Source organism: Mobula hypostoma, chromosome 6, assembly GCF_963921235.1.
Source record: "Mobula hypostoma chromosome 6, sMobHyp1.1, whole genome shotgun sequence".
NCBI lineage: Eukaryota > Metazoa > Chordata > Chondrichthyes > Myliobatiformes > Myliobatidae > Mobula > Mobula hypostoma.
Window position 1 is genome coordinate 54,107,439 of NC_086102.1, and position 26,948 is coordinate 54,134,386.

The 26,948-nt window shown below is 39.5% G+C and overlaps 1 long non-coding RNA gene across 1 annotated transcript; it reads right to left on the minus strand.

The window, feature by feature from the left end:
• On the minus strand, window positions 1–26,948 carry LOC134348053 (uncharacterized). Its single transcript, XR_010018341.1, has 4 exons — window positions 26,792–26,948; window positions 12,945–13,141; window positions 11,833–12,101; window positions 1–751 (listed from the first exon to the last, which is right to left on the minus strand). It is a non-coding gene; the product is annotated as an uncharacterized LOC134348053 (long non-coding RNA).

Below are 26,948 nucleotides of genomic sequence, written 5' to 3' on the forward strand. Positions count from 1 at the left end.
TCAAGGACATGGCATATAAGACACTCATCCATCCAAAGCTCGAGTATTGCGCAGCCATATGGGATCCCCATTAAGGTAACAATAAGAAGTCCATCGAAACAATCCAACGCCGTGCTGCTCGCTTTGTGTTAAACGATTACAGCAGGAAATCCAGTGTCACCAACATGCTCTCTAACCTTCAATGGGAACCACTTAAAAACTGACGTATTAAACTATGGTTGATTTTCATTTTCAAAGAAGTTCACAACGTCACTCCATCAAACATCCAAATTTGTCACAGGGTCAGTTCAACTTGACAGCAAACTGGACCTCACATATTGTATCAAATTCTGAAGCAAACATCACACCGTCTTTAATGTAAAATAGCCAAAGAAAAAAAGTGGATGGGTTCCACAACAGGATAATGAACCTAAACACACCTCAAAATCCATAATGGACGACCTCAAGAGGCGCAGGCTGAAGGTTTTGCCATGGCCCTCACAGTCCCCTCATCTAAACATCATCAAGAATCTGTGGATAGACCTCAAAAGAGCAGTGCATGCAAGACGGCCCAACAATCTCACAGAACTAGAAGCTTTTTGCAAGGAAGAATGGGCGAAAATCGCCCCAAGCAAGAATTGAAAGACTCTTAGCTGGCTGTAAAAAGCATTTACAAGCTGTGATACTTGCCAAAGTTGGTGTTACTAAGTACTGCCATGCAGGGTGCCCAAACTTTTGCTTCGGGCCCTTTTCCTTTTTTGTTATTTTGAAACTGTAAAAGATGGAAATAAAAAAGTTTTCTTGCTTAAAATATTATAGAAATGTGTCATCTTTAACTTTTTGCCTTTTGGAAATCAGTTCATCTTTTACTCGCTTAGCTATTCACAGTAACAGAAATTTTGACCAGGGTGCCCAAACTTATGCATGCCACTGTATTAGTTGTATTCTGTACAAACAAGTCACAGCTTTAGCCCGAGATCATGACAAATATGTGGATCAGTGAGAGGGGAAGGTAAAGCAAGTGATGCCAGAGCACAGGGAAAAGAGCAAAGTTGGCAATTCCAAAGGTAGAGATCTGAAGGTTGTAACCCTTGGCTCAGCTTTTCTGGAGACCAGAGGCCTGATGTTTATGAGTCCGGACTAGAAATTGGAGGTTGGAGGCTTAAGTCTGAGTGTTTGGGTTCAAGAACCAAGGCCCAGAAGCAGCCTGTCCTGTCTATGTATGTGAGTGGGTAGGAGGGTTGGACAATGGGAAAGGGTATGTTTTGCTGCTGTTATTTTGTTTCCTTATTGATGTTGCTTGTGTTACTCTGTTGAACATTATGAGCATGTTATGTTGGAACTGAAATGTGTGCCCCAGCGTATCCTAAAGTGTGTTGGTTGTTAATGCAAATGACGCATTTGTGTTTCAATGTACATGTGATAACTAAACTTGAATCTGAATCTGAATTCCTGGCCCTCACTAGGTCCTGTTTCCATCATTCCCTTTACACTTACTGCAACCCCTTTTCTCACGCTCCCTTTAAATTCAGGAGGAAGCATCTTTACATTATCCATCCTCTGAAATCTCCTGATTCTTTAATGAGATCCTATTGTACACAATCTCCAACAAGTAAGATTCACTGAACTCAAATCGCTCCTTTTAAGATTTACATTCTCATCAAGGCAAGCATAGCACTCCTTAAACTGGGAGATAAAAACATTATGCTGATGGTCTTACTAAAGTATTATTCAATTATGACAACACTACAGCACACTTTTATCTACCCCTTTTGAAATACAGGGAAGGTTTTAATTGTCCTTTTTAAATGCTTGATGTAACGTTTTTTTATTCATTCACAGGAAATAGGTATCAATTACCCTAAATGCATCCTTATAGGCCTCTTACATCACCAACTGCAATTCTTTTGGTGAGGGTATAATCACTGTGTATTAGTGAAAGGAATTCCATATTTCAAACACGATGGTGAAGAAGGAATGGTAATATATTTCCCAATCAGATAGGCATCTGACCTGGAAGGGAAGCTATAGGTAATGTGCCTGTATGCTTTATGCTCTGTTCTTCCTGGTGATACAGGTTACATATTTCAATTTTGTGTAACATTAAGCTATTTGAGTAACTGCTCTTGCATCCTGTTCCTGTAAATTTGGGATCAAGGGGGACCAAAAAAATGTTAATGTTTTTATCTATTTATTTTATTTAGCGATATAGTGCAGGGTAGGCCCTTTTGACCCATCAAGTTATGCCACCCCAGCCAAGTTGCTAGCTCAACACTCAACCCAGCACAGATGGAAAAGGTGCAAAGAGCCGGCCGGATTCGAACCCAGGACCACTCGCCTCAAAGTCCGGTGAGGATGCTACTACACCACCGGCTGGCTTTGATTAAGGTATGGTTGGTGAATTTTCTAATGGCATAAAGATAAATGGGAAAGTAATTTCTGGGCAGGATACAATGAGACTGCGAAGAAATTCATAGGACGGAGAACTAGGAAAAAGGATACAATTTGAAAAATGAGATTGCCCATTTTAGGATAAGAAAATCAGAATTTTAAATAAATAGTTGAAAAGCTCTGAGATCTAGAAGTATATGGATGTCCTAGTCAGAAATGACTAGTAGACAGGCATAGCAATTAGGAAAACTAACAGAATGTTCTTATTTATTGTGAGCAAAATTAAATACAAATCCAGAGAGTCCAAAAAATTCTTTGACTTCACAAGACTTGTTTTATTTTCTTTTTACTAATGCTGTCTGATCTGCGGAGTGTTTCAAACATTCTGCTTTTTTTCCCAACCTATGCATTTTTTTGATTTAGCAAAAGTTGGGAGCTGATACTTCAAGATGCAGGGGGCCCCGGTGCAACCAAATCCAAGGGCGGGGGGGGGGAGTGGTGGGGTGGGTAAAGGGTACAGTTTAGTTCTTCTTATTTATGAAAGGCTATTATTCGATTAGATGTAAGAGTATAATGCATAATGAAGCAGTTCATTGACGACTGATAGGATAAATATATGGATGTCTAATGAGGAAAGGATAGACCTGCTAGGTGTGTAGCTACTGGAGATTAAAAGAAAATGAGGGAGGGAGAGAAGTAACTGACAGAAACATATCATGATACACTGAGGTTTTAAAACATTGATGTGGAATGATGTTTCGCTTGTGAGAGATCCTAGAACTAGAAGTCACTGTTTAAAAGTGAACATCACCCATCGAAGACAGGCATTTTTTTTCCCTCACATCTTCTTATGAAATACGAGGTTATTTGGCCCAACAAGACTATTCCAGCTCTCAGACTATTCCAGCTGATTCCATTTCATTACATCCTAATCTCGCCATCAACTTGGCTCCAATTCTTGTGCTATCCACCTACATGAGGGGCAATTAAAAGAAGCTAATTAATCTACCAGCATAATCTCTGGTAGATGGGTAGAATGAGTGACCGAGGTTCTACACAGCATTCAGGGAGCTGAACTGAATTTTTTCTGACATCCTTCACATCCATGAGGAGTAAAAATCTTTTATGTTACGTCTCTGTCTAAATGTGCAATCATAGTAATTTATAATAAATAGAACAGTCAATGCAACATAGATGTGACTATCAACTACTTGAACAGAAAAGGCTAAGAAAATTTTAGAAATTAGTAGTATACTGTAGATTTGAAATGGAGCTCGCAACACAACTGCCATACACGGCGGCATCTTGTTTGCTAAGTTAAAAAGTAGGCCATCCAGGGTTCTGATCTTAGGATTGCTAGCCATGCAATGTACTGGTGAGGCAAAAACTATACTTCTACTATACTTTATTATCGCCAAACAATTGATACTAGAACGTACAATCATCACAGCGATATTTGATTCTGCGCTTCCCGCTCCCTGGATTACAAATCGATAGTAAATATTAAAATTTTAAATTAGAAATCATAAACAGAAAATAGAAAAATGGAAAGTAAGGTAGTGCAAAAAAACCGAGAGGCAGGTCCAGTTATTTGGAGGGTACGGCCCAGATCCGGGTCAGGATCTGTTCAGCAGTCTAATCACAGTTGGAAAGAAGCTGCTCCCAGATCCTGAGCCTTCTCCGCAGAGGGAAGAGGGACGAAGAGTGTGCTGGCTGGGTGGGTTGTGTCCTTGATTATCCTGGCAGCACTGCTCCCACAGCGTGCGGTGTAAAGTGAGTCCAAGGACAGAAAATTGGTTTGTGTGATGTGCTGCGCCGTGTTCACGATCTTCTGCAGTTTCTTCCAGTCTTGGACAGGACAACTTCCAGACCAGGTTGTGATGCACCCTAGAAGAATGCTTTCTACGGTGCATCTATAAAAATTAGTGAGGGTTTTAGGGGACAGTTCAAATTTCTTCAGTTTTCTCAGGAAGTAAAGGCACTGGTGGGCCTTCTTGGCAGTGAACTCTGCTTGGTTGAATCAAGTCAGGTCATTTGTGATATTGACCCCGAGGAACTTAAAGCTTTTGACCTGTTCCACTTGCACACCAGCGATGTAAATTGGGTTGTGCGGTCCACTACTCCTTCTGAAGTCAACAACCAGTTCCTTCGTCTTGCTGACGTTGAGGGATAGGTTATTGTCTTCACACCGTGCCACCAGGTTCTTAATTTCCTCTCTGTACTTAAACTCATCATTACCCGAGATACAGCCTACAATTGTTGTGTCATCAGCAAACTTATATATTGAGTTCGATGGAAACTTGGCTACCAATCATGGGTATACAGTGAGTACAGCAGGGGGCTGAGTACGCAGCCTTGTGGGGCACCAGCGCTCAGAGTGATTGTAGAGGAGAGCTTGTCCCCTATTTTTACAGCCTGGGTCCTGTCTGTGAGGAAGTTGAAGATCCAGCTGCAGATCTGAGTGCTAAGACCCAGGTTCTGGAGCTTAGGAATCAGTTTATTTGGAATGATGGTATTAAAGGCAGAGCTGTAGTCAATGAAAAGGAACCTTACATATGCCATTATACAGTTTAATACAGGGAAAGTGGGACCTATACAATAAGGATGGTTTGCGCTTAAAATTGGAGGGGAACTAATATCCTAGCAGGAAGGTGTGTTAATGCTGCATGGTGGGATTTAAAGTAGAATTGCAGAGGGATAGAAACCAGAGTGCCAGAACAGTTAGTGGAGGGCTTGTGGAGGTAGATGCTGGTAAGACCTCAGACAAAGTTAGGAATCAAAAGGTTGAGCATGGTCTGACTAGCGTCCTGAACTGTGTGTATTTCAATGCAAGAAGTATTGTAGGAAAGGTGGATGACAACGCTGACGATGAGGTAGCTGGTTTACAGAGGCAGTGTGTAATGAGAAGAGGCTGTTCATAAGACAAAATTGCAGTCAACAGGATGAGTTGCAATGTAGGAGGTGGACAAAATCAAAAAGGGTGAATACAGGACTGAAGGTGTCATAGTTAAATGCATGCAGTATATGGAATAAGGTAGATGAAAGTAGCACTGTTTCAGATTGACACGTATGATGTTATAGGCATCACTGAACCATGGCCAACCCATCACAATTGGTGTTCAGTCACGAATGTGGCTATGGAGTTAAAGTTTGTTTGTTTTTTTTTATTGATTAATTGACAAACATAGGCCTTTCCAGCCCTTCAAGCCATGCTACCCAGCAACCCCCCAATTTAACCCTAGCCTAATAATGGGACAACTTACAATGACCTATTAACCTATCAACCAGTAAGTCTTTGGACTGTGGGAAGAAACCAGAGCACCTGGAGGTAATGCACAGGGAGAACTTACAAACTCTTTACTGGCAGCAATAGGAATTCAACCTGGATCACCTCTACTGTAAAATGTTGTGCTAACCACTAGCTTCCTCCAGGATGCTGGAATTAGTACACCTGTTCTTCCAGCTAATTCCCAATCTCTTGGAGGCATCTTTGATAGTATGTTTCCAGGGATTTTATGTGCCTGCTGGATGTTGTCCATGACTTTGATAAGGTCCCACATAAGAGGTTAGTTGGCAAAATTAGAGCATATGGTATTGGGGGTAGGGTACTGACATGGATAGAAAATTGGTTGGCAGGCAGGAAACAAAGAGTAGGGGATTAACAGGGCCTTTTCAGAATGGCAGGCAGTGACTAGTGGAGTACTGCAAGACTCGGTGCTGGGACCACAGCTATTTACAATATACATTAATGATTTAGATGAAGGGATTAAAAGTAACAATAGCAAATTTACAAATGGCACAAAGCTGGGTGACAGTGTGAAATTTGAGGAGGATGTTATGAGAATACAGGGTGACTTGGACAGGTTGGGTGAATGAGCAGATGCAGTTTAATGGGGATAAATCTGAGGTTATCCACTTTGGTGGCAAGAACAGGAAAGCAGATTACTATCTGAATGGTGGCAAGTTAGGAAAAGGGGAAGTACGACGAGATCTGGGTGTTCTTGTTCATCAGTCACTGAAAGTAAGCATATAGGTACAGCAGGCAGTGAAGAAAGCTAATGGCATGCTGGCCTTCATAACAAGGGGAGTTGAGTATAGGAGCAAAGAGGTCCTTCTGCAGTTGTACAAGGCCCTGGTGAGACTCCACCTGGAGTACTATGTGCAGTTTTGGTCTCCAAGTTTGAGGAAGGACACTCTTGCTATAGAGGGAGTGCAGCTTAGGTTCACTGAGTTAATTCCAGGGATGGCAGGAATGTCATATGTTGAAAGATTAGAGCGACTGGGCTTGTATACACTGGAATTTAGAAGGATAAGAGGGGATCTGATTGAAACATATAAGATTATTAAGGGATTGGACACGCTAGAGGCAGGAAACATGTTCCAGATGTTGGGGGAGTCCAGAATCAGAGGCCACAGTTTAAGAATAAGGGGTAGACCATTTAGAACGGAGTTGAAGAAAAACTTTTTCACACAGAGGGTTGTGCATCTGTGGAATGCGCTGCCTCAGAAGGCAGTGGAGGCCAATTGACTGGATTCTTTCAAGAAAGAGTTAGATAGGGCTCAAGATAGCATAATCAAGGGATATGGGGAGAAGGCTGGTACAGGGTACTGATTGTGGATGATCAGCCATGATCACAGTGAATGGTGGTGCTGGCTTGAAGGGCTGAATGGCCTACTCCTGCACCAATTGTCTATTGACTCCACTCCATATAGCAAGGAGGGGAGGACTATAGTTTTATAGACCAGAAGCTTAGTGTTGGTCCTGCTATCTCAATCTTCAAAAGCCCCCCTTTCTCAGCCTGGCAAAAGCTCCACTTGCACAGCCTATTCTGCAATTCATTTCAAGATCAATGCTGCCTCTTGAAGAAAGAAGGCTGCCAAGATATGGGAAATGATCAGTGTTCTCCAGAGGTATGTTGTCAACTTGGATGGTTAGAGGTTTAGGAGCTCGATCTGGAGTCGGTTGGTGCAGGACTTGGATTTTCTTGATGTTTAGATCAAGCTAACAAATAGATATTGAATCAAGGTAACAAGTGTAATGCCCAACTTGTTGGTTTAGCACAGGTAGAAAACCGGCCCTTGAATAGGGATAAGTAGTAATTAAGGGTTTAAGAGACAATGCTACACTGCAGACAGGCCTATGAGAGAAATGGATTGAAAACAAAACCTAAAGAGATTTCCCAAGAATTTAAGGAGGTTTGATTTATCGTCAAACACTTAATAAACTTCTACAAATGCACAGTTGAAAGTACCCTGAAATCATGGTGTGGTATGGCAATTTGAATGCTTGTAATATAAGAAGCTGCAGAGTAGTGGATTCTGTCCAATATATCACAGGCATGCTCCTCCCCACCACTGATAGTATCCAAGGAAATTCAAGAAGGCAACATCTATCAACAAAGAACTCCACCATCTCGGCCATGCCATCTTTTCTCAGCTGCCATCAGCAGGAGGTACAGAAGCTCAAAGTCCCACACCACCAGGTTCAAGAACAGCTACATCCCTTTAACGATCTGATTCTTGAATCGACCAGCAAAACCCTCACCACTACAGTTGAGGAACATTATGTACACTTTGAACACGTTGCACTGAAATGGACTTGATTCTGGTTCTAATTATGTTTTCTTGTAAAATAGTGTATAATTTATATTTTTCTGTGAATGCTACTTAGATCATAAATATACATATGGTGCTCCTAAAAGTAAATCCTTCATTGTATCTATGTATACATGTACTTGTGCATTTGATAATAAACTTGACTTTCAGCTTGAAAAGTTAAAATTTTCATTTCATCTTTAAGTGAGTGCAAAGCAGGAGGAGGAACAAACAACTTAAAGCACCAATTCTAAAACTTGAAGCATCATTCAAGTTTACAAAACAGGAGGTAATTATTTTGCCAGATATGTAATTGAATCCATCCAAATCAATCCTCTTTATCTTGCTCTTCCAAAAGCACAGTATTTTCATTTGCATTCATTACTTCTTCCCTTAAGGAATGTAGTATCTTTTGTCATGCCTACTGAAAAACATCTAGTTGAACAATGTCTATTCTGCTGTGGAGGGGGAGGGGGCAGACCACATTCAGGAGAAACATAGAAACATAGAAAATAGGTGCAGGAGTAGGCCATTCGGCCCTTCGAGCCTGCACCGCCATTTATTATGATCATGGCTGATCATCCAACTCAGAACCCAGCCTTCCCTCCATACCCCCTGACCCCTGTAGCCAAAAGGGCCATATCTAACTCCCTCTTAAACATAGCCAATGAACTGGCCTCAACAGTTTGCTGTGGCAGAGAATTCCACAGATTCACCACTCTCTGTGTGAAGAAGTTTTTCCTAATCTCGGTCCGAAAAGGCTTCCCCTCTATCCTCAAACTGTGACCCCTCATTCTGGACCTCCCCAACATCGGGAACAATCTTCCCGCATCTAGCCTGTCCAATCCCTTTAGGATCTTATACGTTTCAATCAGATCCCCCCTCAATCTTCTAAATTCCAACGAGTACAAGTCCAGTTCATCCAGTCTTTCTTCATATGAAAGACCTGCCATCCCAGGAATCAATCTGGTGAACCTTCTTTGTACTCCCTCTATGGCAAAGATGTCTTTCCTCAGATTAGGGGACCAAAACTGCACACAATACTCCAGGTGTGGTCTCACCAAGGCCTTGTACAACTGCAGTAGTACCTCCCTGCTCCTGTACTCGAATCCTCTCGCTATAAATGCCAGCATACCATTCGCCTTTTTCACCGCCTGCTGTACCTGCATGCCCACTTTCAATGACTGGTGTATAATGACACCCAGGTCTCGTTGCACCTCCCCTTTTCCTAATCGGCCACCATTCAGATAATAATCTGTTTTCCTATTTTTGCCACCAAAGTGGATAACTTCACATTTATCCACATTAAATTGCATCTGCCATGAGTTTGCCCACTCACCCAACCTATCCAAGTCACCCTGCATCCTCTTAGCATCCTCCTCACTGCTAGCACTGCCACCCAGCTTCGTGTCATCCGCAAACTTGGAGATGCTGCATTTAATTCCCTCATCCAAGTCATTAATATATATTGTAAACAACTGGGGTCCCAGCACTGAGCCTTGCGGTACGCCACTAGTCACCGCCTGCCATTCTGAAAAGGTCCCGTTTATTCCCACTCTTTGCTTCCTGTCTGCTAACCAATTCTCCACCCACACCAATACCTTACCCCCAATACCGTGTGCTTTAAGTTCGCACACTAATCTCCTGTGTGGGACCTTGTCAAAAGCCTTTTGAAAATCCAAATATACCACATCCACTGGTTCTCCCCTATCCACTCTACTAGTTACATCCTCAAAAAATTCTATGAGATTCGTCAGACATGATTTTCCTTTCACAAATCCATGCTGACTTTGTCCGATCATTTCACCGCTTTCCAAATGTGCTGTTATCACATCTTTGATAACTGACTCCAGCAGTTTCCCCACCACCGACGTTAGGCTAACCGGCCTATAATTCCCCGGTTTCTCTCTCCCTCCTTTTTTAAAAAGTGGGGTTACATTAGCCACCCTCCAATCCTCAGGAACTAGTCCAGAATCTAACGAGTTTTGAAAAATTATCACTAATGCATCCACTATTTCTTGGGCTACTTCCTTAAGCACTCTGGGATGCAGACCATCTGGCCCTGGGGATTTATCTGCCTTCAATCCCTTCAATTTACCTAACACCACTTCCTTACTAACATGTATTTCACTCAGTTCCTCCATCTCACTGGACCCTCTGTCCCTTACTATTTCTGGAAGATTATTTATGTCCTCCTTAGTGAAGACAGAACCAAAGTAATTATTCAATTGGTCTGCCATGTCCTTGCTCCCCATAATCAATTCACCTGTTTCTGTCTGCAGGGGACCTACATTTGTCTTTATCAGTCTTTTCCTTTTTACATATCTATAAAAGCTTTTACAGTCCGTTTTTATGTTCTCTGCCAGTTTTCTCTCATAATCTTTTTTCCCCTTCCTAATTAAGCCCTTTGTCCTCCTCTGCTGAACTCTGAATTTCTCCCAGTCCTCAGGTGAGCCACTTTCTCTGGCCAATTTGTATGCTACTTCTTTGGAATTGATACTATCCCTAATTTCTCTTGTCAGCCACGGGTGCACTACCTTCCTTGATTTATTCTTTTGCCAAACTGGGATGAACAATTGTTGTAGTTCATCCATGCAACCTTTAAATGCTTGCCATTGCATATCCACCGTCAATCCTTTAAGTGTCATTTGCCAGTCTATCTTAGCTAATTCACGTCTCATACCTTCAAAGTTACCCTTCTTTAAGTTCAGAACCCTTGTTTCTGAATTAACTATGTCACTCTCCATGTTAATGAAGAATTCCACCATATTATGGTCACTCTTACCCAAGGGGCCTCTCACGACAAGATCGCTAATTAACCCTTCCTCATTGCTCAAAACCCAGTCCAGAATAGCCTGCTCTCTAGTTGGTTCCTCGACATGTTGGTTCAAAAAACCATCCCGCATACATTCCAAGAAATCCTCTTCCTCAGCACCTTTACCAATTTGGTTCACCCAGTCTACATGTAGATTGAAGTCACCCATTATAACTGCTGTTCCTTTATTGCACACATTTCTAATTTCCTGTTTAATACCATCTCCGACCTCACTACTACTGTTAGGTGGCCTGTACACAACTCCCACCAGCGTCTTCTGCCCCTTAGTGTTACGCAGCTCTACCCATATCGATTCCACATCTTCCCGGCTTATGTCCTTCCTTTCTATTGCGTTAATCTCTTTTTTAACCAGCAACGCCACCCCACCTCCCCTTCCTTCATGTCTATCCCTCCTGAATATTGAATATCCCTGAACGTTGAGCTCCCATCCCTGGTCACCCTGGAGCCATGTCTCTGTGATCCCAACTATATCATAATCATTAATAACAATCTGCACTTTCAATTCATCCACCTTATTACGAATGCTCCTTGCATTGACACATAAAGCCTTCAGGCGCTCTTTTACAACTCTCTTAGCCCTTGTACAATTATGTTGAAAAGTGGCCCTTTTTAATGCTTGCCCTGGATTTGTCGGCCTGCCACTTTTACTTTTCTCCTTTGTACTTTTTGCTTCTACGCTCACTTTACACCCCTCTGTCTCTCTGCACTGGTTCCCATCCCTCTGTTGTGAACTAACCTCCTCACGCCTAGCCTCTTTAATTTGATTCCCACCCCCCAACCATTCTAGTTTAAAGTCACCTCAGTAGCCCCCGCTAATCTCCCTGCCAGGATATTGGTCCCCCTAGGATTCAAGTGTAACCCGTCCACCAAATAGCAAGTTTAATAATTTAGCTTACAAAAATATACATGAATGACAAAGACTGATATGAAACAAAAGCACATTAGAAAATCCATGAATTCCTAAGATTTTTGTATACCTTCAACCAACCTACTTTACAGATAGTTAAGGCAAATAATTGAAAAGTTTATACTTCCTTCTTTGTTCCTGTGCTGTGCTTTGCTCTTCACTGCCAAGTAGTGCAAGATGCTGCTGGACTTTATAGTCGAAAGATTGAGATTGCTCCTCTCCTTTGCCATTTTTCTCCACTTCCCTTGTGCATCAAACCAAGTTGACAATCATATCGCTGATCTGGATTCTTTCGTTGGTCTTTTGCTACATTGGTCTCCACCCAAGAGGGCACATGAATCTTCAATGTAACTTCTAAATCTTCTAACAGGGCACTGCTTTCTCAGTACTGAGCTGTGTAAACAAAACTGTACTTTGTATTTCATTATTTTTACCAGTTATTACTCAAGATGGTCCAGTCATACCACTTGTGATTATGATTTATTTAAAGAGCAATGTCACAAAAGTATGCATTTGGCATGCGAAGCAGGTGACTAAAACAAGCACTTATCCTAAACTGATATCTCTTAAATTGTAGAAAATTTATCAGTTATATTAACGGGATTTGTGTTTATTGAACCCAAGTCATTCTTACATTTATCAAGCATTCAGTAACATACAAAGATCCTTTATACATGCTTCTAAAATATCAAACAAAATACAAACACATCTGTATTTTCATTTCATCAATTCTTAAGGAATTCACAAACCAGATTTAATGTGCTTTCCAATCATACGCTTGGTGGTTCAATAAATACTCATTATCAAATTTTTGCAGAATGAAAACATTCCTGTATTAGTCCTTTCAATTACATGGCTCTAAGGTCAAAAAAGTAATAGCTTCTTGGATGAATAGATTTGATGTTATAAATCGTCTTTAGAGATAAAGTTATTTAGTCTATGACATTGTTTAAAGGGGCAATTCATAGTTCTCATATTTTTGGACAAAGTCATTTCTGGTTCTTCTAAATACATGGCCGAGTTTAGGTAAACTTACTGCAGATGAACTGTACCTTTTCCTGCAGTTTGCTTTGAGCTAGCATCTCTGACAACCGTATTTTACATTTTAAATAAAGACATTTATCATAACCGTCACACTATCTTACATTACTTCACTCTTTCATTTTATATTAAGTCATAACATATTAAATCATATTATAACTTACCTCCATTCACTGCTTTTAAACCTTTACTTACACAAGCGTCCTGCTGGATGCACTGCAGAATGTGTTTAGCAGGGACGAGGAATCAATAAGGTAGCACAATCCATCACCACAATATGTTTTCTCCACGACATCAAAAACCTGACAGAGAACAGTGGATGCTGTGGCCTCAAAGGGGGGATAGAGTGTTGACAGAGTATTCTGAATACACGTATCCAAGGACACAGAATCCTGCCAAAATAAGAGCATAATTATTCAGGAATAACGAAAATAAATAGAATTTTCCCTTGAAACTTCAACAAAATGGGATTCACATCAACCCTTAAGTATTCTTACAAGTTAACTACTTTCTGTGAAGAAAATAATGACTAATCCTATCTCTTTGACTCAGGAATACAGATTGACCAATGGCCATTTTATTGTATCCCTGAACAAAACACGTTGAACAAACTATACAAACGAAATGTGCACAAGGTATCATTCATAAATAGATTTTGCATTTCAATTTGTTGCTATCTAAATATAATTTTTTGATAAAGGTTTAACTATGATCTTCTTATATTGTTATTTCTTACATCATGCATTCATGTTACAACATTTACAATGACAGAGACTGCTCTACCACTAATAAATCATTGGCATTTTTTTTAATAGAAAGTTAAAGATTTCTGCTTTTATCTGACTATATTGAGAAATATTATTTGTTCCATCATATGCCCATGGCAAAAAGAGTTGCTGTAAATTGTGAAGTAATGAATTCTATTTTTGCTATGCAGCTCAATAAACAGATGGAACTCCGAAAATGCTGCACATTGCACCAATAAATATGTAAAATATCTACCAGAATTCATATCTGAGACATTGTATTCTATCCATTGTATGGAATGGATGATAACACCCTCAATGTTTGCAGACTGGCAGGTAGAACTGCTCAAATGCTTGCATCAAATCTAGTAAGGAAACAATGAGGTAGCTTAAAAAGCTTCTGTTCATTACCTAAACTTCAAGGAAGAGGTATTAATATGATGGTAATTGTTTTGAATGAAACATAATCCTCTTATTTCACCTCAAGTACATCATGCTTTATCAGCAGAAAGAGCAACATAATTCAGAGCTAAAATTATTCACGTATAGAAGTCAGTCAGGTTTTTTTTCTCTTTATTTATTCATGGGATGTGGACATCGCTATCCATGCCTGCATTTATGTCCATCTCATTCTCTCCCTGAACTAAACAAATAGTTAAAAGTAAACTCATCAACAGGTCTAGAGCAGCGATTCCCAACAAGGGCAGTTATTTGTCCCAAGGGGGCATCAGCAGAATAGAAGTTGTCGGGGGGTGGGGGGGGGTGGAGCAGTAAGCAGCACCCTAACTTGAGGCATGAGACTTGACCAACAATTAGTAGAACAGGCATTTTCTAAAATAAAAGGATAAGGCACTGGAGCACAGGAAGAACCATAGCTCTGCAGGCAGTGAGCACTTGTCTTCACAGCACATCTGAAACTCAGCAATTTCATCCAACTGTATCAACCAAAAAGACATTAATGGGGATGCATAAATTAGCAACCAGTGTGCCCAACAATTCCCTTTAACTTGCAGCACAGAACAAGTTCATGCAATTTAACAGCTGCTAAGTCAAGTACACCCTCTCAACTTTCTCTACAGATCAACAGAAAACAGGTCACGCAACGATATAGCGCTGGTTGGAACCAGGCAGTAAAAGGCAGCCAGTCACTGGAACTGCCAACCCTGATGATTCCTCTTGAGCTGTTCAAAGTGACCCCTTGGCTTCATGTCTGCAGTCAAGAACCATTTTTGGGGATTATGAGACTTCCTTGACTGGTCAATTGCACTAACTGGGGTGGTATCAAGGTAGCTTGCCAAACACTCGCTCTATCCCGACTAACATTCAGATTCCAATCTGGACCCTTTTTAACTTAATTTTCGCTATTGTGATCGTTTTTACCTTCGCCTTGCCGCACCTCTGCATGCTGCTACCATCGTTCCATCTGTGTCAAGTTGCTGCTGTCATCAACATCCAATAGTCATTCCCAGTTTGTGTTAATTTTTCATTTTAATTTAGCCCCATTAATGACGGATAAATACTTACGGCGCAATCTTTGAGGGTGAGGCCTTGAATTCTAATCCTGCTAAGAAACAGAAACTACAGGAAATGCATCAATACTATGTTTATATACCTGGAGTATGGTTTTATTCCATCCCGTTAGATCAGTAATGTCCCATGCGTCTTATTTGTAATACTATATTTTCTAATGAAGCCATGAAACTATCAAGATTGCAGGAACACTTCCGTAAAAGACACCCCGAAAAGGCTACTTATGGCATTACTCAGTTCCAGAAGATGAAAGCAGCATTTGAACAATGTTGTACACTCCAATCATTTGGCAAGAAAGCTAAAAATGACCTCGATAGTGGTCTCGTTGCTTCTTATAACATTTCCAAAATGATAGAAAAGTGTGGAAAATCTCATACCATTGGTGAAAGATTCATAATGCCTGCTGTATCAGAAATGCTCACCACTGTTCTCAAAATGGATACCAGTATTTTAAAATCAATTCCTCTGAGTAACAACTCTCAAGTTCATCATATTGACAACATGAACAAAGACATTGAGTATCAACTATTCACACAGCTACAAAAAACAGAATTTGGGATATAACTGGATGACTCCACTGTGTGAGACAACAAGACATTACTGATGGCATATGTACTGTTTATCAGAAATGGAAAAATTTATGAAGAGATCTTTTGTAAAAAGACAAAAACAAATAACAATGAAAAATCAATCAATGAACTCAAAATGTATATTGAGGATAAAAGTATTCCAATTAGGAACATGATTTCTTGTGCAACAGATGGAGCACTATATATGATAGGTCACCATGCTGGTTTAATGAAAGAAGAAATTCCAAGTTTGTTTGCAATCCATTGTGTAATTCATCACCAACATTTCGCAGCCAAATACTTCAGCCAGTGACTTTTTTCAAGCATGACTCTTATGATATCTGCCATCAACAAAATTAAAGCTCATCTATTAAATAGCAGAATATTTCATCAGTTTTGCCAAGATAACGATGAAGAGTTTGAACACTTGCTTCTTCACACTGAAGTGCACTGGCTGACAAAAGGCTGCCTCTTAAAGCTTTTCTTTGATCTTTTTGTCACTGTGGTTAAATTTTTGCACAAAGTCGACAACAGCTTGGGAAACAAGATGGAACTATGTGGAGACGCAGCATACCTTGCCAATCTGTATGACAAAATGAACATTCTAAATATGAAACTGCTGGGTGACAATTTCAATTCAATCTAGGCAAAACATGTAGTGTCCACTTTTATCAAAAAATTGAAAATACAAAAGACAACATTGGGAGATGAATGTTCTCAGTTCCCTGTATGGAAAGTATGGCACTCTCTTTTATAGATGGTGATTTGCAAGAATACTACTTACACCTGCAGTCACTGAAGAAGGATTTTCAAAATCAATTCAAGGATTTGAACGACCTGGAAATTCCAGACTGGGTAAAAAACCCATTTCCTTGCTAAGTGGAAGAATGTGAAGAAGCCAAAATGCTTTTCAAAAATGTCGGCTTTCGTGATACGTGGTTACACTGTCATATGAAGCTTCCTGATCTTTGGAAAAGAGCCAAACTGCTCTTCAATGCATTTCCACCCTCCTACCTTGTCGAAACAGGCTTCAGTGCAGTGAACCACATACACACAAAAAACACTTGGACATTGTTATGTGTGGGGGCTTAAGGCTTTTGCTGTCACAACTTGAACCAGATATTTCAACTCTTGCTAAAAACCATCAAGCTCAAGGATCACATTGATATTGAAGCTGCTGTACAGCATACAGGGACTGTGTAAGCTAGGTTTAAAGACAAACAAAAGTTTAAAGCAGAATCATTTTTCTCATGTTAGCATATGGTAGACATGTTTTTACACTATGGGGCACTAGAAAGTATATTGTGCCGAAGAGAGGTGTTGGCAAGTATGAAAGTGCTTTGATGGGGGGGGGGTGTTGGGCGATGGGCGATGGGCAACATGTAAGTTGGGAAACACTGATCTGGAGTCACAAGAGCCTAGACTGCACAATGACCAAAGGTTTACATCCCTAAATATATTTGTGCACTATTTGGAAATCCACTGTCGTGAAACATTTCTGTTTTTAACAACTGCCACTTGTGTCTTGCTCGCAATCCAATGAAGGCTGTACTGATCACATGTTGCATGAGCAAATTAAATTGCCTCTCACTCGCATTAAGTAATAATAATTAAAATGACTTTTACTGTACTGGATATGCCCATGTAGTTGAAGAGTTACAAGCAGGGCTTGAAATAAATTCTTCTCTTATATTTGCTTTTACATTGAAGTTATTATCTTGTCATTCTATAATAGTAATACTATGCAGAACTATGTTCTCCAAGGATGATTTTATGTATTTTGTATTAGGGGCTGAAAGCAGAGATTGTCATGTAAAATATTTGTTTTAATTGTGAAGTCACTGGTGTATCCTGGCAATTTACCATACAATAATTGCTAATGCAGTCCATAGATCACATTCACACCTCAGATTCTGGAGCAATGGAGAGATGTTTATCAGACTCTGTAAGCTGTATAGACATAACTAAACTAGACAGTCACTATGCTTGACAGTCACTATTTAATCATTACAAAATTTGTGCTTAATGCCACCAACAGAACATCATGACTGAATTCATTTGCTTCTGATATGATGTCCCTAATCTCAACAGAACTTGGATTTGTGTCCTTTATAGTTATGTAAACTAAAAGTACAAAGTTGACCGTCCTTTGTTGAATTCTTCTTTCTGCAGTATAAGTGAATTTAATTTGTTCCACTGTCTTTGATTTGACCTGATTGTCTTACACTTGGTATGCATGAAGAATTTACTCCTTTCAACTGAATTGTTTAGCATGGGAGAGGCTTTGCAGAAATAAGAGTTGCTTTCTTCTGCTCAATCCAGGTTACTCGGAAAATTGAATCAAAGAAAAGTTTGTAAAAGTGGCTCTGGGGAGCAACAGAATATCAGCTATTGATTTTTACTGAAAGAAAACATTCTTGCCTACCCTTGCAATATTTCCGAAAAAGCCATTAAATTGTCTCTTCAGTGAGGAACTTGAGTGATACTGATGTTGGTTGACAACACACTTCTTTCAATATAACTCAGTTACCAGCCATCAGTCTGTACATAAATTTCCTTCATTGTGTATTGCCTAGACTAGACTACTCTCACTGTAACTCTGAAAAATATTTATAACGCAGAAATTACATATATAATGTAATCCTTCCACTTGCCTCAAATTGCAAGTGTGGTACATGCCTCAGTGTTTAACCATGTATGACCTTTATTAAAGTTATAATTTTAACACAAACCCTTTTTTACTGGTAAAGTTCAAGTTTTTTTCTTTTTCTTGAGGATTTTTCCTTTTGTGTTGTGAAAAGCAATCTAAAACCCATATTTTGTTGATTTGTACGGGCAAAGTTTCTGTGCAAAGCTTAATTAAACTGATATAGCATGATACCTTGTTAAAATACTGTGGATTCCGGTTAATTGGGGCACATCGGGACCAGTACATTTTGGCCCAATTTTGGCCATGGAAATAGTTAAAAAGGTACAAAAGAAAATACAAACCACTGTTTAACTGAGTAACAAATTATGTATTTAAACAACAAGAATTCTGCAGATGCTGGAAATTCAAGCAACACACATCAAAGTTGCTGGTGAATGCAGCAGGCCAGGCAGCATCTCTAGGAAGAGGTACAGTCGACGTTTCAGGCTGAGACCCTTTGTCAAGACTAACTTATGTATTTAAATGAAATACAAAACAAATTAGAACACTATTAATATTACTAGTGGTTGTCCACTGACCATGGTAGGAAATCTGTGCAAGAGAGTTTTTAAATGGAAAAGCCATTGCACTGAGGAGATCTACTCTCTCAACCTCAGAAGTCAAGGTCCAATGGTACGAGTAGGTGTCACAACTGGAGCCTTCCCTGGTTGCAGTGGTTGACTATGACCTCTGTGTCTCACCATGCTCTTTACTTTCCAGGTAGCATTGCAGCACTGCCTTCCTGAAGTTTGGATCTCACTGTAGATCTCTTCTGCCCAGACCACCAGAGCTGACTTCACATGCTAGCACAGGCATGTCCCTATCTCACCGGGGTAGGAGACCCGTTGGCAACCCTCACCTGGTTTAGCCCACCTGTCGGCTCTTTAAGAAGGGAGGGAAGCAGAAAAAAAGGAAATGATAGGCCAATTGGCTTGACTTCAGTAGTTGGGAAGATGTTGGAGTGGATTGTTAAAGATTGAGTTTCAGGGTACTTGGAAACACATGATAAAATAGGCCAAAGTCAGCATGGTTTCCTTCAGGAAAATCTTACCTGAGAATTCTGTTGCAATTCTTTGAGGAAGTGAAAAGCAGGATAGACAAAGGAGAATGGTAGATGTTGTGTACTTGGAATTTCAGAAGGCCTTTGACATGAGGCTGTTTAAGAGCTGATAGTATTACAAGAAAGATACTAGCATGGGTAGAGCACTGGCGGATTGGCAGGAGGCAAAGAGTGAGAATGAAGGGAGCTTTTCTGATTGGCTGCTAGTGACTGGTGGTGTTCTACAGGGGTCAATGTTGGGACTGCTTTTTAGACTATATGTCAATGATCTGGATGACAGAATTCGTGGCTTTCTGGCCAAGTTTGCAGAACATACAAAACTAGGTGGAGGGGGCAAGTAGTGTTGAGGAAGCAGGGAGGCTGCAAAAGGACTTAAGACTGATTAGGAGAATGGGCAAAGAAGTGGCAGATAGAATACACTGTCAGGAAGTGTATGGTCATGCACTTTGTTAGAAAGAATAAAAGCACAGAATATTTTCAAAACAGAGAAAATTCATAAATCAGAGGTGGAAAGGGACTTGAGAGTCCTTGAGCAGGGCTCCCTAAAGGTTAACTTGCAGGTTGAGTTGATGGTGAGGAAGGCATATGCAAAATTGGCATTCACTTTAAGAGGACTAGAATATAAAAGCAAGGATATAAAGCTGTATAAGGCATTGGTGAGGCTTCACTTGGAGTATTGTGAGAAGTTTTGGGCCCCTTGATCTAAGAAAGGATGTGCTGATATTGGAGAGGGTTCAAAAGAAGTTCACGGAAATGATTCTGGGAATGAATGACTTATCATATCAGGAGCTCTATCAGGATAGAGGGATGTCCATTTAGAACAAGGAAATTCTTCAGACAGAGAGTGGTGAATCTGTGAAATTCACTGCCACAGGGTGCTGTGGAGGTCAGGTCACTGAGAATATTTAAGGTGGAGGTTGATAGGTTCTTGATTAGTCAGGGATTGAAAAGCTGTGGGGAGAAGGCAGGAGAATGCGTTGAGGGCTAAATAGATTAACTAACATCAAATGACAGAGCAGACTTGATGGACTAAAAAGCATAATTCTGCTCCTATGTCTTATGGTCTTATCCTTTCTTAGATATGGGGCCTAAAAGTTCTGGTCAAGATGGCACCTACATACATCGCTCTCACAATCGACATATTTGGGATAGACCACAGAACTATTTATTTCCCTTCTTTTACATCTACTTTTTATCTTGAATATGTTTCTGGAACTGTTCAAGCCTGTGATTTGCAGTTTGGAGATCGTTTGGGTGATCCAGTGCTTTGCTGTCTCCGAGAGGATTCCAGGAGGCAATGAGTTCAAGCCTCCCGGTTAGGAGGTTGCAGGGGGTACAAGCAAATGTTCAACTCCATTTCGCCGATTAAAACGACAAGGAGGATTGAAACATCACGGTGAATCTGGAAGGTGTGCGCTGGTTGGCTGCCTTCTGATCGCCCTGCTACCAGAGAGGGGAACCTGTGTGGCCTGCCACTATGCCCAGAGGAATTACTGAGATTTTCTGTTTTTTGGGCATAGATATAAATATGAATATGGGTTTGGACTATAGACTTTTTTCAGTCTTACAGTTTTTTAATTTTCTGTTTTTTTTCCATTCTTTCTTGTTTTTTTGTGCAGGTGAAGGGGATTTGGGAGTCAATGTTTTTGTTACGTAGTTTCTTTATTCGGGTAGAGGGGGATTAGGTAGTCAATGTTCTTTTCACGTTTCGTATGTGGAGGGCGGTTTGAAGTGTGATGTTTGCATTGCCGTTTTTTTCTTGGTTTCGAGGCTATCAGGAGAAAAAGAACCTCAAAATTGTATAGTTTCATAATAAATGAACCTTTGAATCCTATAAAACTTGCCACGATATTCCAAATGTGGTCTGGCCGATACCTTATAATGCCTCAGCATTTCAGCCTTGCTTTTGAGATCCCAGTCCTCTGGAAATGAACGTTAATAATTTATTTGCCTTTCTTACTATCAACTCAACTTGCAAGTTAGTAACTTGAATGAGGAAGTGGAATGTGGGTTAGAAGTTTGTAAGCCACACAATAGTCGGTGGTGGTGCGGATAGTACAGAAGGTTGTCATTGGTTACATCAGAACATTGACAGGATGCAGAGCTGAGCTGAGAAGTGGCAGGTGAGTCCGTAAAAGTGTGAAGTGATTCACTTTGGAAGGTCAAACCTGAAGGCAGAATACAGGGTTAATAGCAGGATTTTTAACAGTATGGAGGAACAGAGATCTTGAGGTTCGCATCTATAGATTTCTCAAAGTTGCAGTGAAATTGATAGGATGATTAAAAAGGCATATGGTGTGTTGGTCTTTATTAGTCAAAGGACTGAGTTTAGGAGCCACAAGATAATGATGCAGCTCTATGAAACTCTGGTTAGACCACATTTGGTATACTGTGTTCATTTCTGGTTGCCTCATGATAGGAAGGATGTGGCAGCTTTATAGAAGGTGCAGAGGAGATTTAGTAGGGTGCTGCCTGGATCAGAGAGCATGTCTTATGAGGACAGGATGAGTGAGCCAGAGCCTTTCCCTTCGGACAAGAGGATAAGAGATGACTTGATAGAGGTGCACAAAATGATAACAGGCATAGATAGACTGGCCAGGGCTGAAATAGATAATACAAGGGGGCATAACTTTGTGAATGGAGGAACATATAAAGGAATTTCAGAGGTAGGTAGTATGTATAATGTACTGTTAGGGGTGGTGGTAGAGACAGATACATTACCGACATTTAAGAGGCTCTTAGGCACATGGATGAAAGAAAAATGGAAGGCTGTGTGGGAGGCAAGGGATGGGGGTTAAAGGAATGGCCCAACATCATGGGCTGAAGGGCCTGTATTAAGCTGTACTGTTCTGTGTTCAATGTATCAATACCCTGACATAGCAGTTGGTTTTAATGGTACTTGTGTCATTAATAAATCTGCAAAATATAGTCTTCTTCTATTCATGTAATTGTACACTCACAGATACACTACATGCTTTCATGTAAAGTCCAGCTACTTGAGTAGAATGGGCCAAGCTAAATGTACTGTGAACTATTGCCAATATTGGAAACATTTGTAATAAAGCAACTACAAGTAATAAAATAAAAATTTAAGGACCCTGAACCTTGAACATAGTAGAATCAAGGAAAAGGTGGGAAAGGTATGAAGAGTCACATACTATTTTCTTAAAATAATTTCTGACAGTGTTATCTTGATGGATAATCGGTAACTGAAAGAATAACTTGTTTTAGCAACTAAAATATAGAATATCAATACCACAGATACATTTGTTTGTATCATGCAAGGTACATTGTTATACTACATTCGACTTGTAAAACCAGAATCAACTTTGCTTCATTATTTCACATTTTAGCAACAATTATGGCAGTTCAGGGTGAATTTCTGCTACCTGGAGGGATCACCTGTAAGAATAAAGGGGGCAGTAAATCTAGTATCAGCTAGGGTACCAAATTCAGACAAACAAAATTCTTTCCATACAGCTGTTGGTAAGATAAATTCTGTCTCACCAGCAGTACACATCTGTCAAAGGGGGCATGTACAGGTGGGAAGGTGTACCTGGGTGTCCAAATATTGGTTCCAGATCCCATAAGTCTTGGCAATAAGTCAAACAAGGACAAGGAAAGATTTTCCAGATTACCAAATACTTTCTCAACTGAGAAATCAGTAATCCTGTAAAATAAATCAGTATTCATAACAAAATATTACTAGAGAAATTAATGACCAATAAACTGACAAAACTCAAGGACATGATTATGGACATTCTAGACTTTTGCAAAAGGTAATTGTAGTGACACAGAATGCTCTGACCAAAATTCTATCAAATCAAGAATGGTTCCTTCAGGTTAAATAACACAAACGGCCCAACTATTTAAGGAAGAATAAAGTCTGTCATCAGCAGAGAAAATGGTGGAATCCGTTATAAAGGATGTGATATGAAGAACTTGGGAAATAATAGAATTGAACAGAGTCAATGTGAAAGGAAAATCATGTTTGACTCATCAAGGCAGAAATTGATAGATTCTTAATTGGAAACTGGGTTAAGGATTACGGGGAAAGGGGAAAATAATGAGGTTGAAAAAAAACAGCCATGATTGAATGGTGGAACAGACTCAATGGGTAAAAAGACCTAATTCTGCTCCTATACTTTATCTTGTCTGCTGAAACTGTAATCTGTAGAATAGGTAAGGGAGAACCAGTGGATAGAATGTATTTTGATTTACAGAAGGCTTTTTATTTTGTCCCCATAAGGTTAATAAGCAAACAGAAGGAAATGCGAAAAACATACTCAAGTGAGAATTGGTTAACAAAAAGAAAGCAGTAATAGATTGGCTTCATCAGTTTGGAGGGCAGTAAGAATTTATTTCAATGATTTGGCTGAGGGAACCAAATGCAAGATGCCCAAGTTGCTGAATACATGAAACTGCATGAGTTTACGAGTAGTGAAGAGAATGCAAAAAGATGAGACATAGACAAGCTAAGATTATAGGCCAGGACATGGCTGGTGGAATATAGTGTGTAAAAATGTGAAGTCATCCACTTCAGAGAAACAAAAAGAAATTCTGGGCAATTTCTCAAAGGGTCAAGATTAGGAAATGTTCATAGGCAGAAGGACTTTGACATCCTTGCACATAAGTCACTGAAAGCTAAACAGCAGATGCAGACACAATGAATAAAAGTGACCCCTTGGCCTTTATCCAGGGTTTGAGCACTGCAATAAGGATGTTTTTCTCTAATTACACAGGGTTTTGGTGAGAATACACCTGAAGTATTGTGTGCAACTTTGATTTCTTTTCTTTGGTGTACATTTTTGCTAAATGATCACAAAAAAATCATTAGTGTGGCATCTGGAATGGCATGCCTCTTTTTATAGGTAAATATTAAGTAAACTAGGCTCCTTTACTCTAGAGCTTATAAGAATAAGGCCAAATACAAACCACATATAATTCTTAGAGGGATCAACACATCCCTGTAGAGGTCTTCTCCCTTCCTTTCCAATCAAGATGAAGGGTCTCGGCCCAAATCATTGAGTTTATTCCCCTCCATAGATGTTGCCTGATTTGTTGAGTTCCTCCAGCATTTTGATGTGCTGCTCAAGATTCCCACCATCTACAGAATCTCTTGCATTTGTAAACAAATTTGATCTCACTCTCACCAAAAACTATCAGGAACAGATTTAAGTGTTTACAATGTCACAGGCTGGAATGAACAAATATAGACCTTTTAGAGAAAAGTCCCACTTTCACACTGAATACACCATCTATATGAAATAGAGTATGTTCAGAATGAATCTAGCAGCTCAAAATTTTACAACCATGGAGTCATTACGGACCACTGGAAACGGAACTGTATTCCACGATTTGTAATTTTATGCCCTGACACATCCTTCATTCAGGCCATGGGGTCAAGTCTGCTTTTAATGCAGTGGAGTGTGCCAGGGCAGCATCAAGAATACCAGAAACAAGGTTCTAAAATGTCAAATGCAACTCTAAATAACAAAAACAACACGTAATCCAATAATCAGATCCAAGGCCTGCAGTCTAGCACATCCATTCAGGAATGGCAATGTACTAATGAACAAATAATGGCAAGTGACAGTTTTAACATCATCCCTATCTTCTAAGATGAAAGGGCTCAGCCCATGAATTACAAAGAAAAGTCAGAATGATTTACAACCATGTACCCACGAAATTCAGTGTTTATCTAGCCCAAATAATTACCATTCAATCAGGTTATTCTCAATCCTAGACAAAATGATAAATGGTGAAATTGATAATGTGGTAACAGTGAATAATCTGATCACCAATGCCCTGTTTGAGATTGACAAGAACCACTCAGTTCCAGATCACACAGCAGCCTTAGCCCAAACATACACCAAAGGACTAAAGTTCAGATGTAAGGCAAGAATAAGATGCAAGATCTCATTGCTATTTTTTTTTAAATTTACTTCTCTTAAACGTACTTTCAGATTTAATACTTCATTCAATAAAACAAACCTCTGACAATGCAGCAATCTCTCAATCCCACCTAAATGTTTTAGTCAACTCTCTGGAATGTGATGAACCCACAATCTTCTGACTGAGCAATGAGGGCTTCACCCACAAAGCCAACATCCAGCATAACAGAATGCATGAGTGAGGGGATCTTTCAAAGAGTTATTTTCTTAATTGCAGCATAAAAATTTGCTGGTATAAAATTCTTAACCAACATGAAGGAACTGCTGCATAATGTGAAACAAGATACTGAGGTATAATAGCATAAAACATTCTTTCTCCCACTCACTATCACATACAGATGGCTCTGTATTTTCTCTCATTTAGGTATTTATTTACAGACAAATAAAACTTCCCTGAAAGTATTTAGTTATAGGTAGCTTGAAAGCATACCCCTAAATATTTAAGTATAGATAGCTTACAACCATTGATCAGTTTCCATTTCTCTTTTTTTCCCAAAACAACTGAATTCTGACCGAAACAGTAAGCTTTTTTTAAAAAATGGCAGCTGGGCAACAAAATCAAATAGTTTCTCGAAACACTGTGCTCTATTAGTACTCTGCTCTTCACCACACCAAATAAAGCTCTCAGTGCATCCTCTGTCAACCTGACAACAGCATTGCTCATAAAGACATATGAATTTACTTGGATTTTTTGACAGGTTTAACCCCTCTTCACTCAGTCTGAACAACTCCAAACAGGTTTGTTTTTGTTAAATGGAAAAATAAATGGCAGTATCAGCCACTTATTCGACTGTAATGAGTAGAAGCATAAAAATGCCATGGCATAGGATAAAATCTTTTAATTGTTTAATCAATATTAAGCCCAATTCTGAAGCTAAATATCCACATTAAACTTAAATTTTAAAAGCAATAAATGCTTTTAACAACCTATGTTAGCACAAAAAAATCAAAGTATCACAGATTTATCAAAAATGCCATTGGCACTTTTACTCTGTTACAGTTCTTAACTGGAAAATACCTATCCAAGTAATAAAAGCCAAAAAGAAATAACAAAAATCTGCATTTTCAGACTTCACACAATAAACAACAGAAACAAGCTACAATTCCTGAAGCTCCTTGTATCTGCCAGTTCCAATTACTCAGGTGTTAATTGAGCTTCTGAAGCTACAATTCAATAATCTCTGTTAGTATGTTTGCAAGGTTTAATTTACCCAACATATAACTAAGACATTTATCACAAGAATTAGACATTATTTAAAATGCAGTAACTACAGAAAAATGCATTTAATGGCATGGATTGATGCTTGCAGCAACTTTTTTGACACAGTACATACATAACAATTGTTCTTTTTGTCACTAACAACAGTAGACAATTCTACTGATTAAAAATTGTGTCAAGATTGATTAAAACTAAATGAGCACTCTCACACATAATATACATCTGAATACCTCCACATGAAATGAAAATACAGAGGATATAAAATAAATTAGTACCATTTTCTTCAAGACATATCATATTTTCTTTTGGTGTTTTCCAATTTGACATTTCTTCCTTTGGTCTTGGCTCTGTGATAGTTCCTAAAGAATTCTGATAACTGTAAAAATTGATGAATAAATTGCAACACACCAGCACTCTAAGCATGCAGCTGTG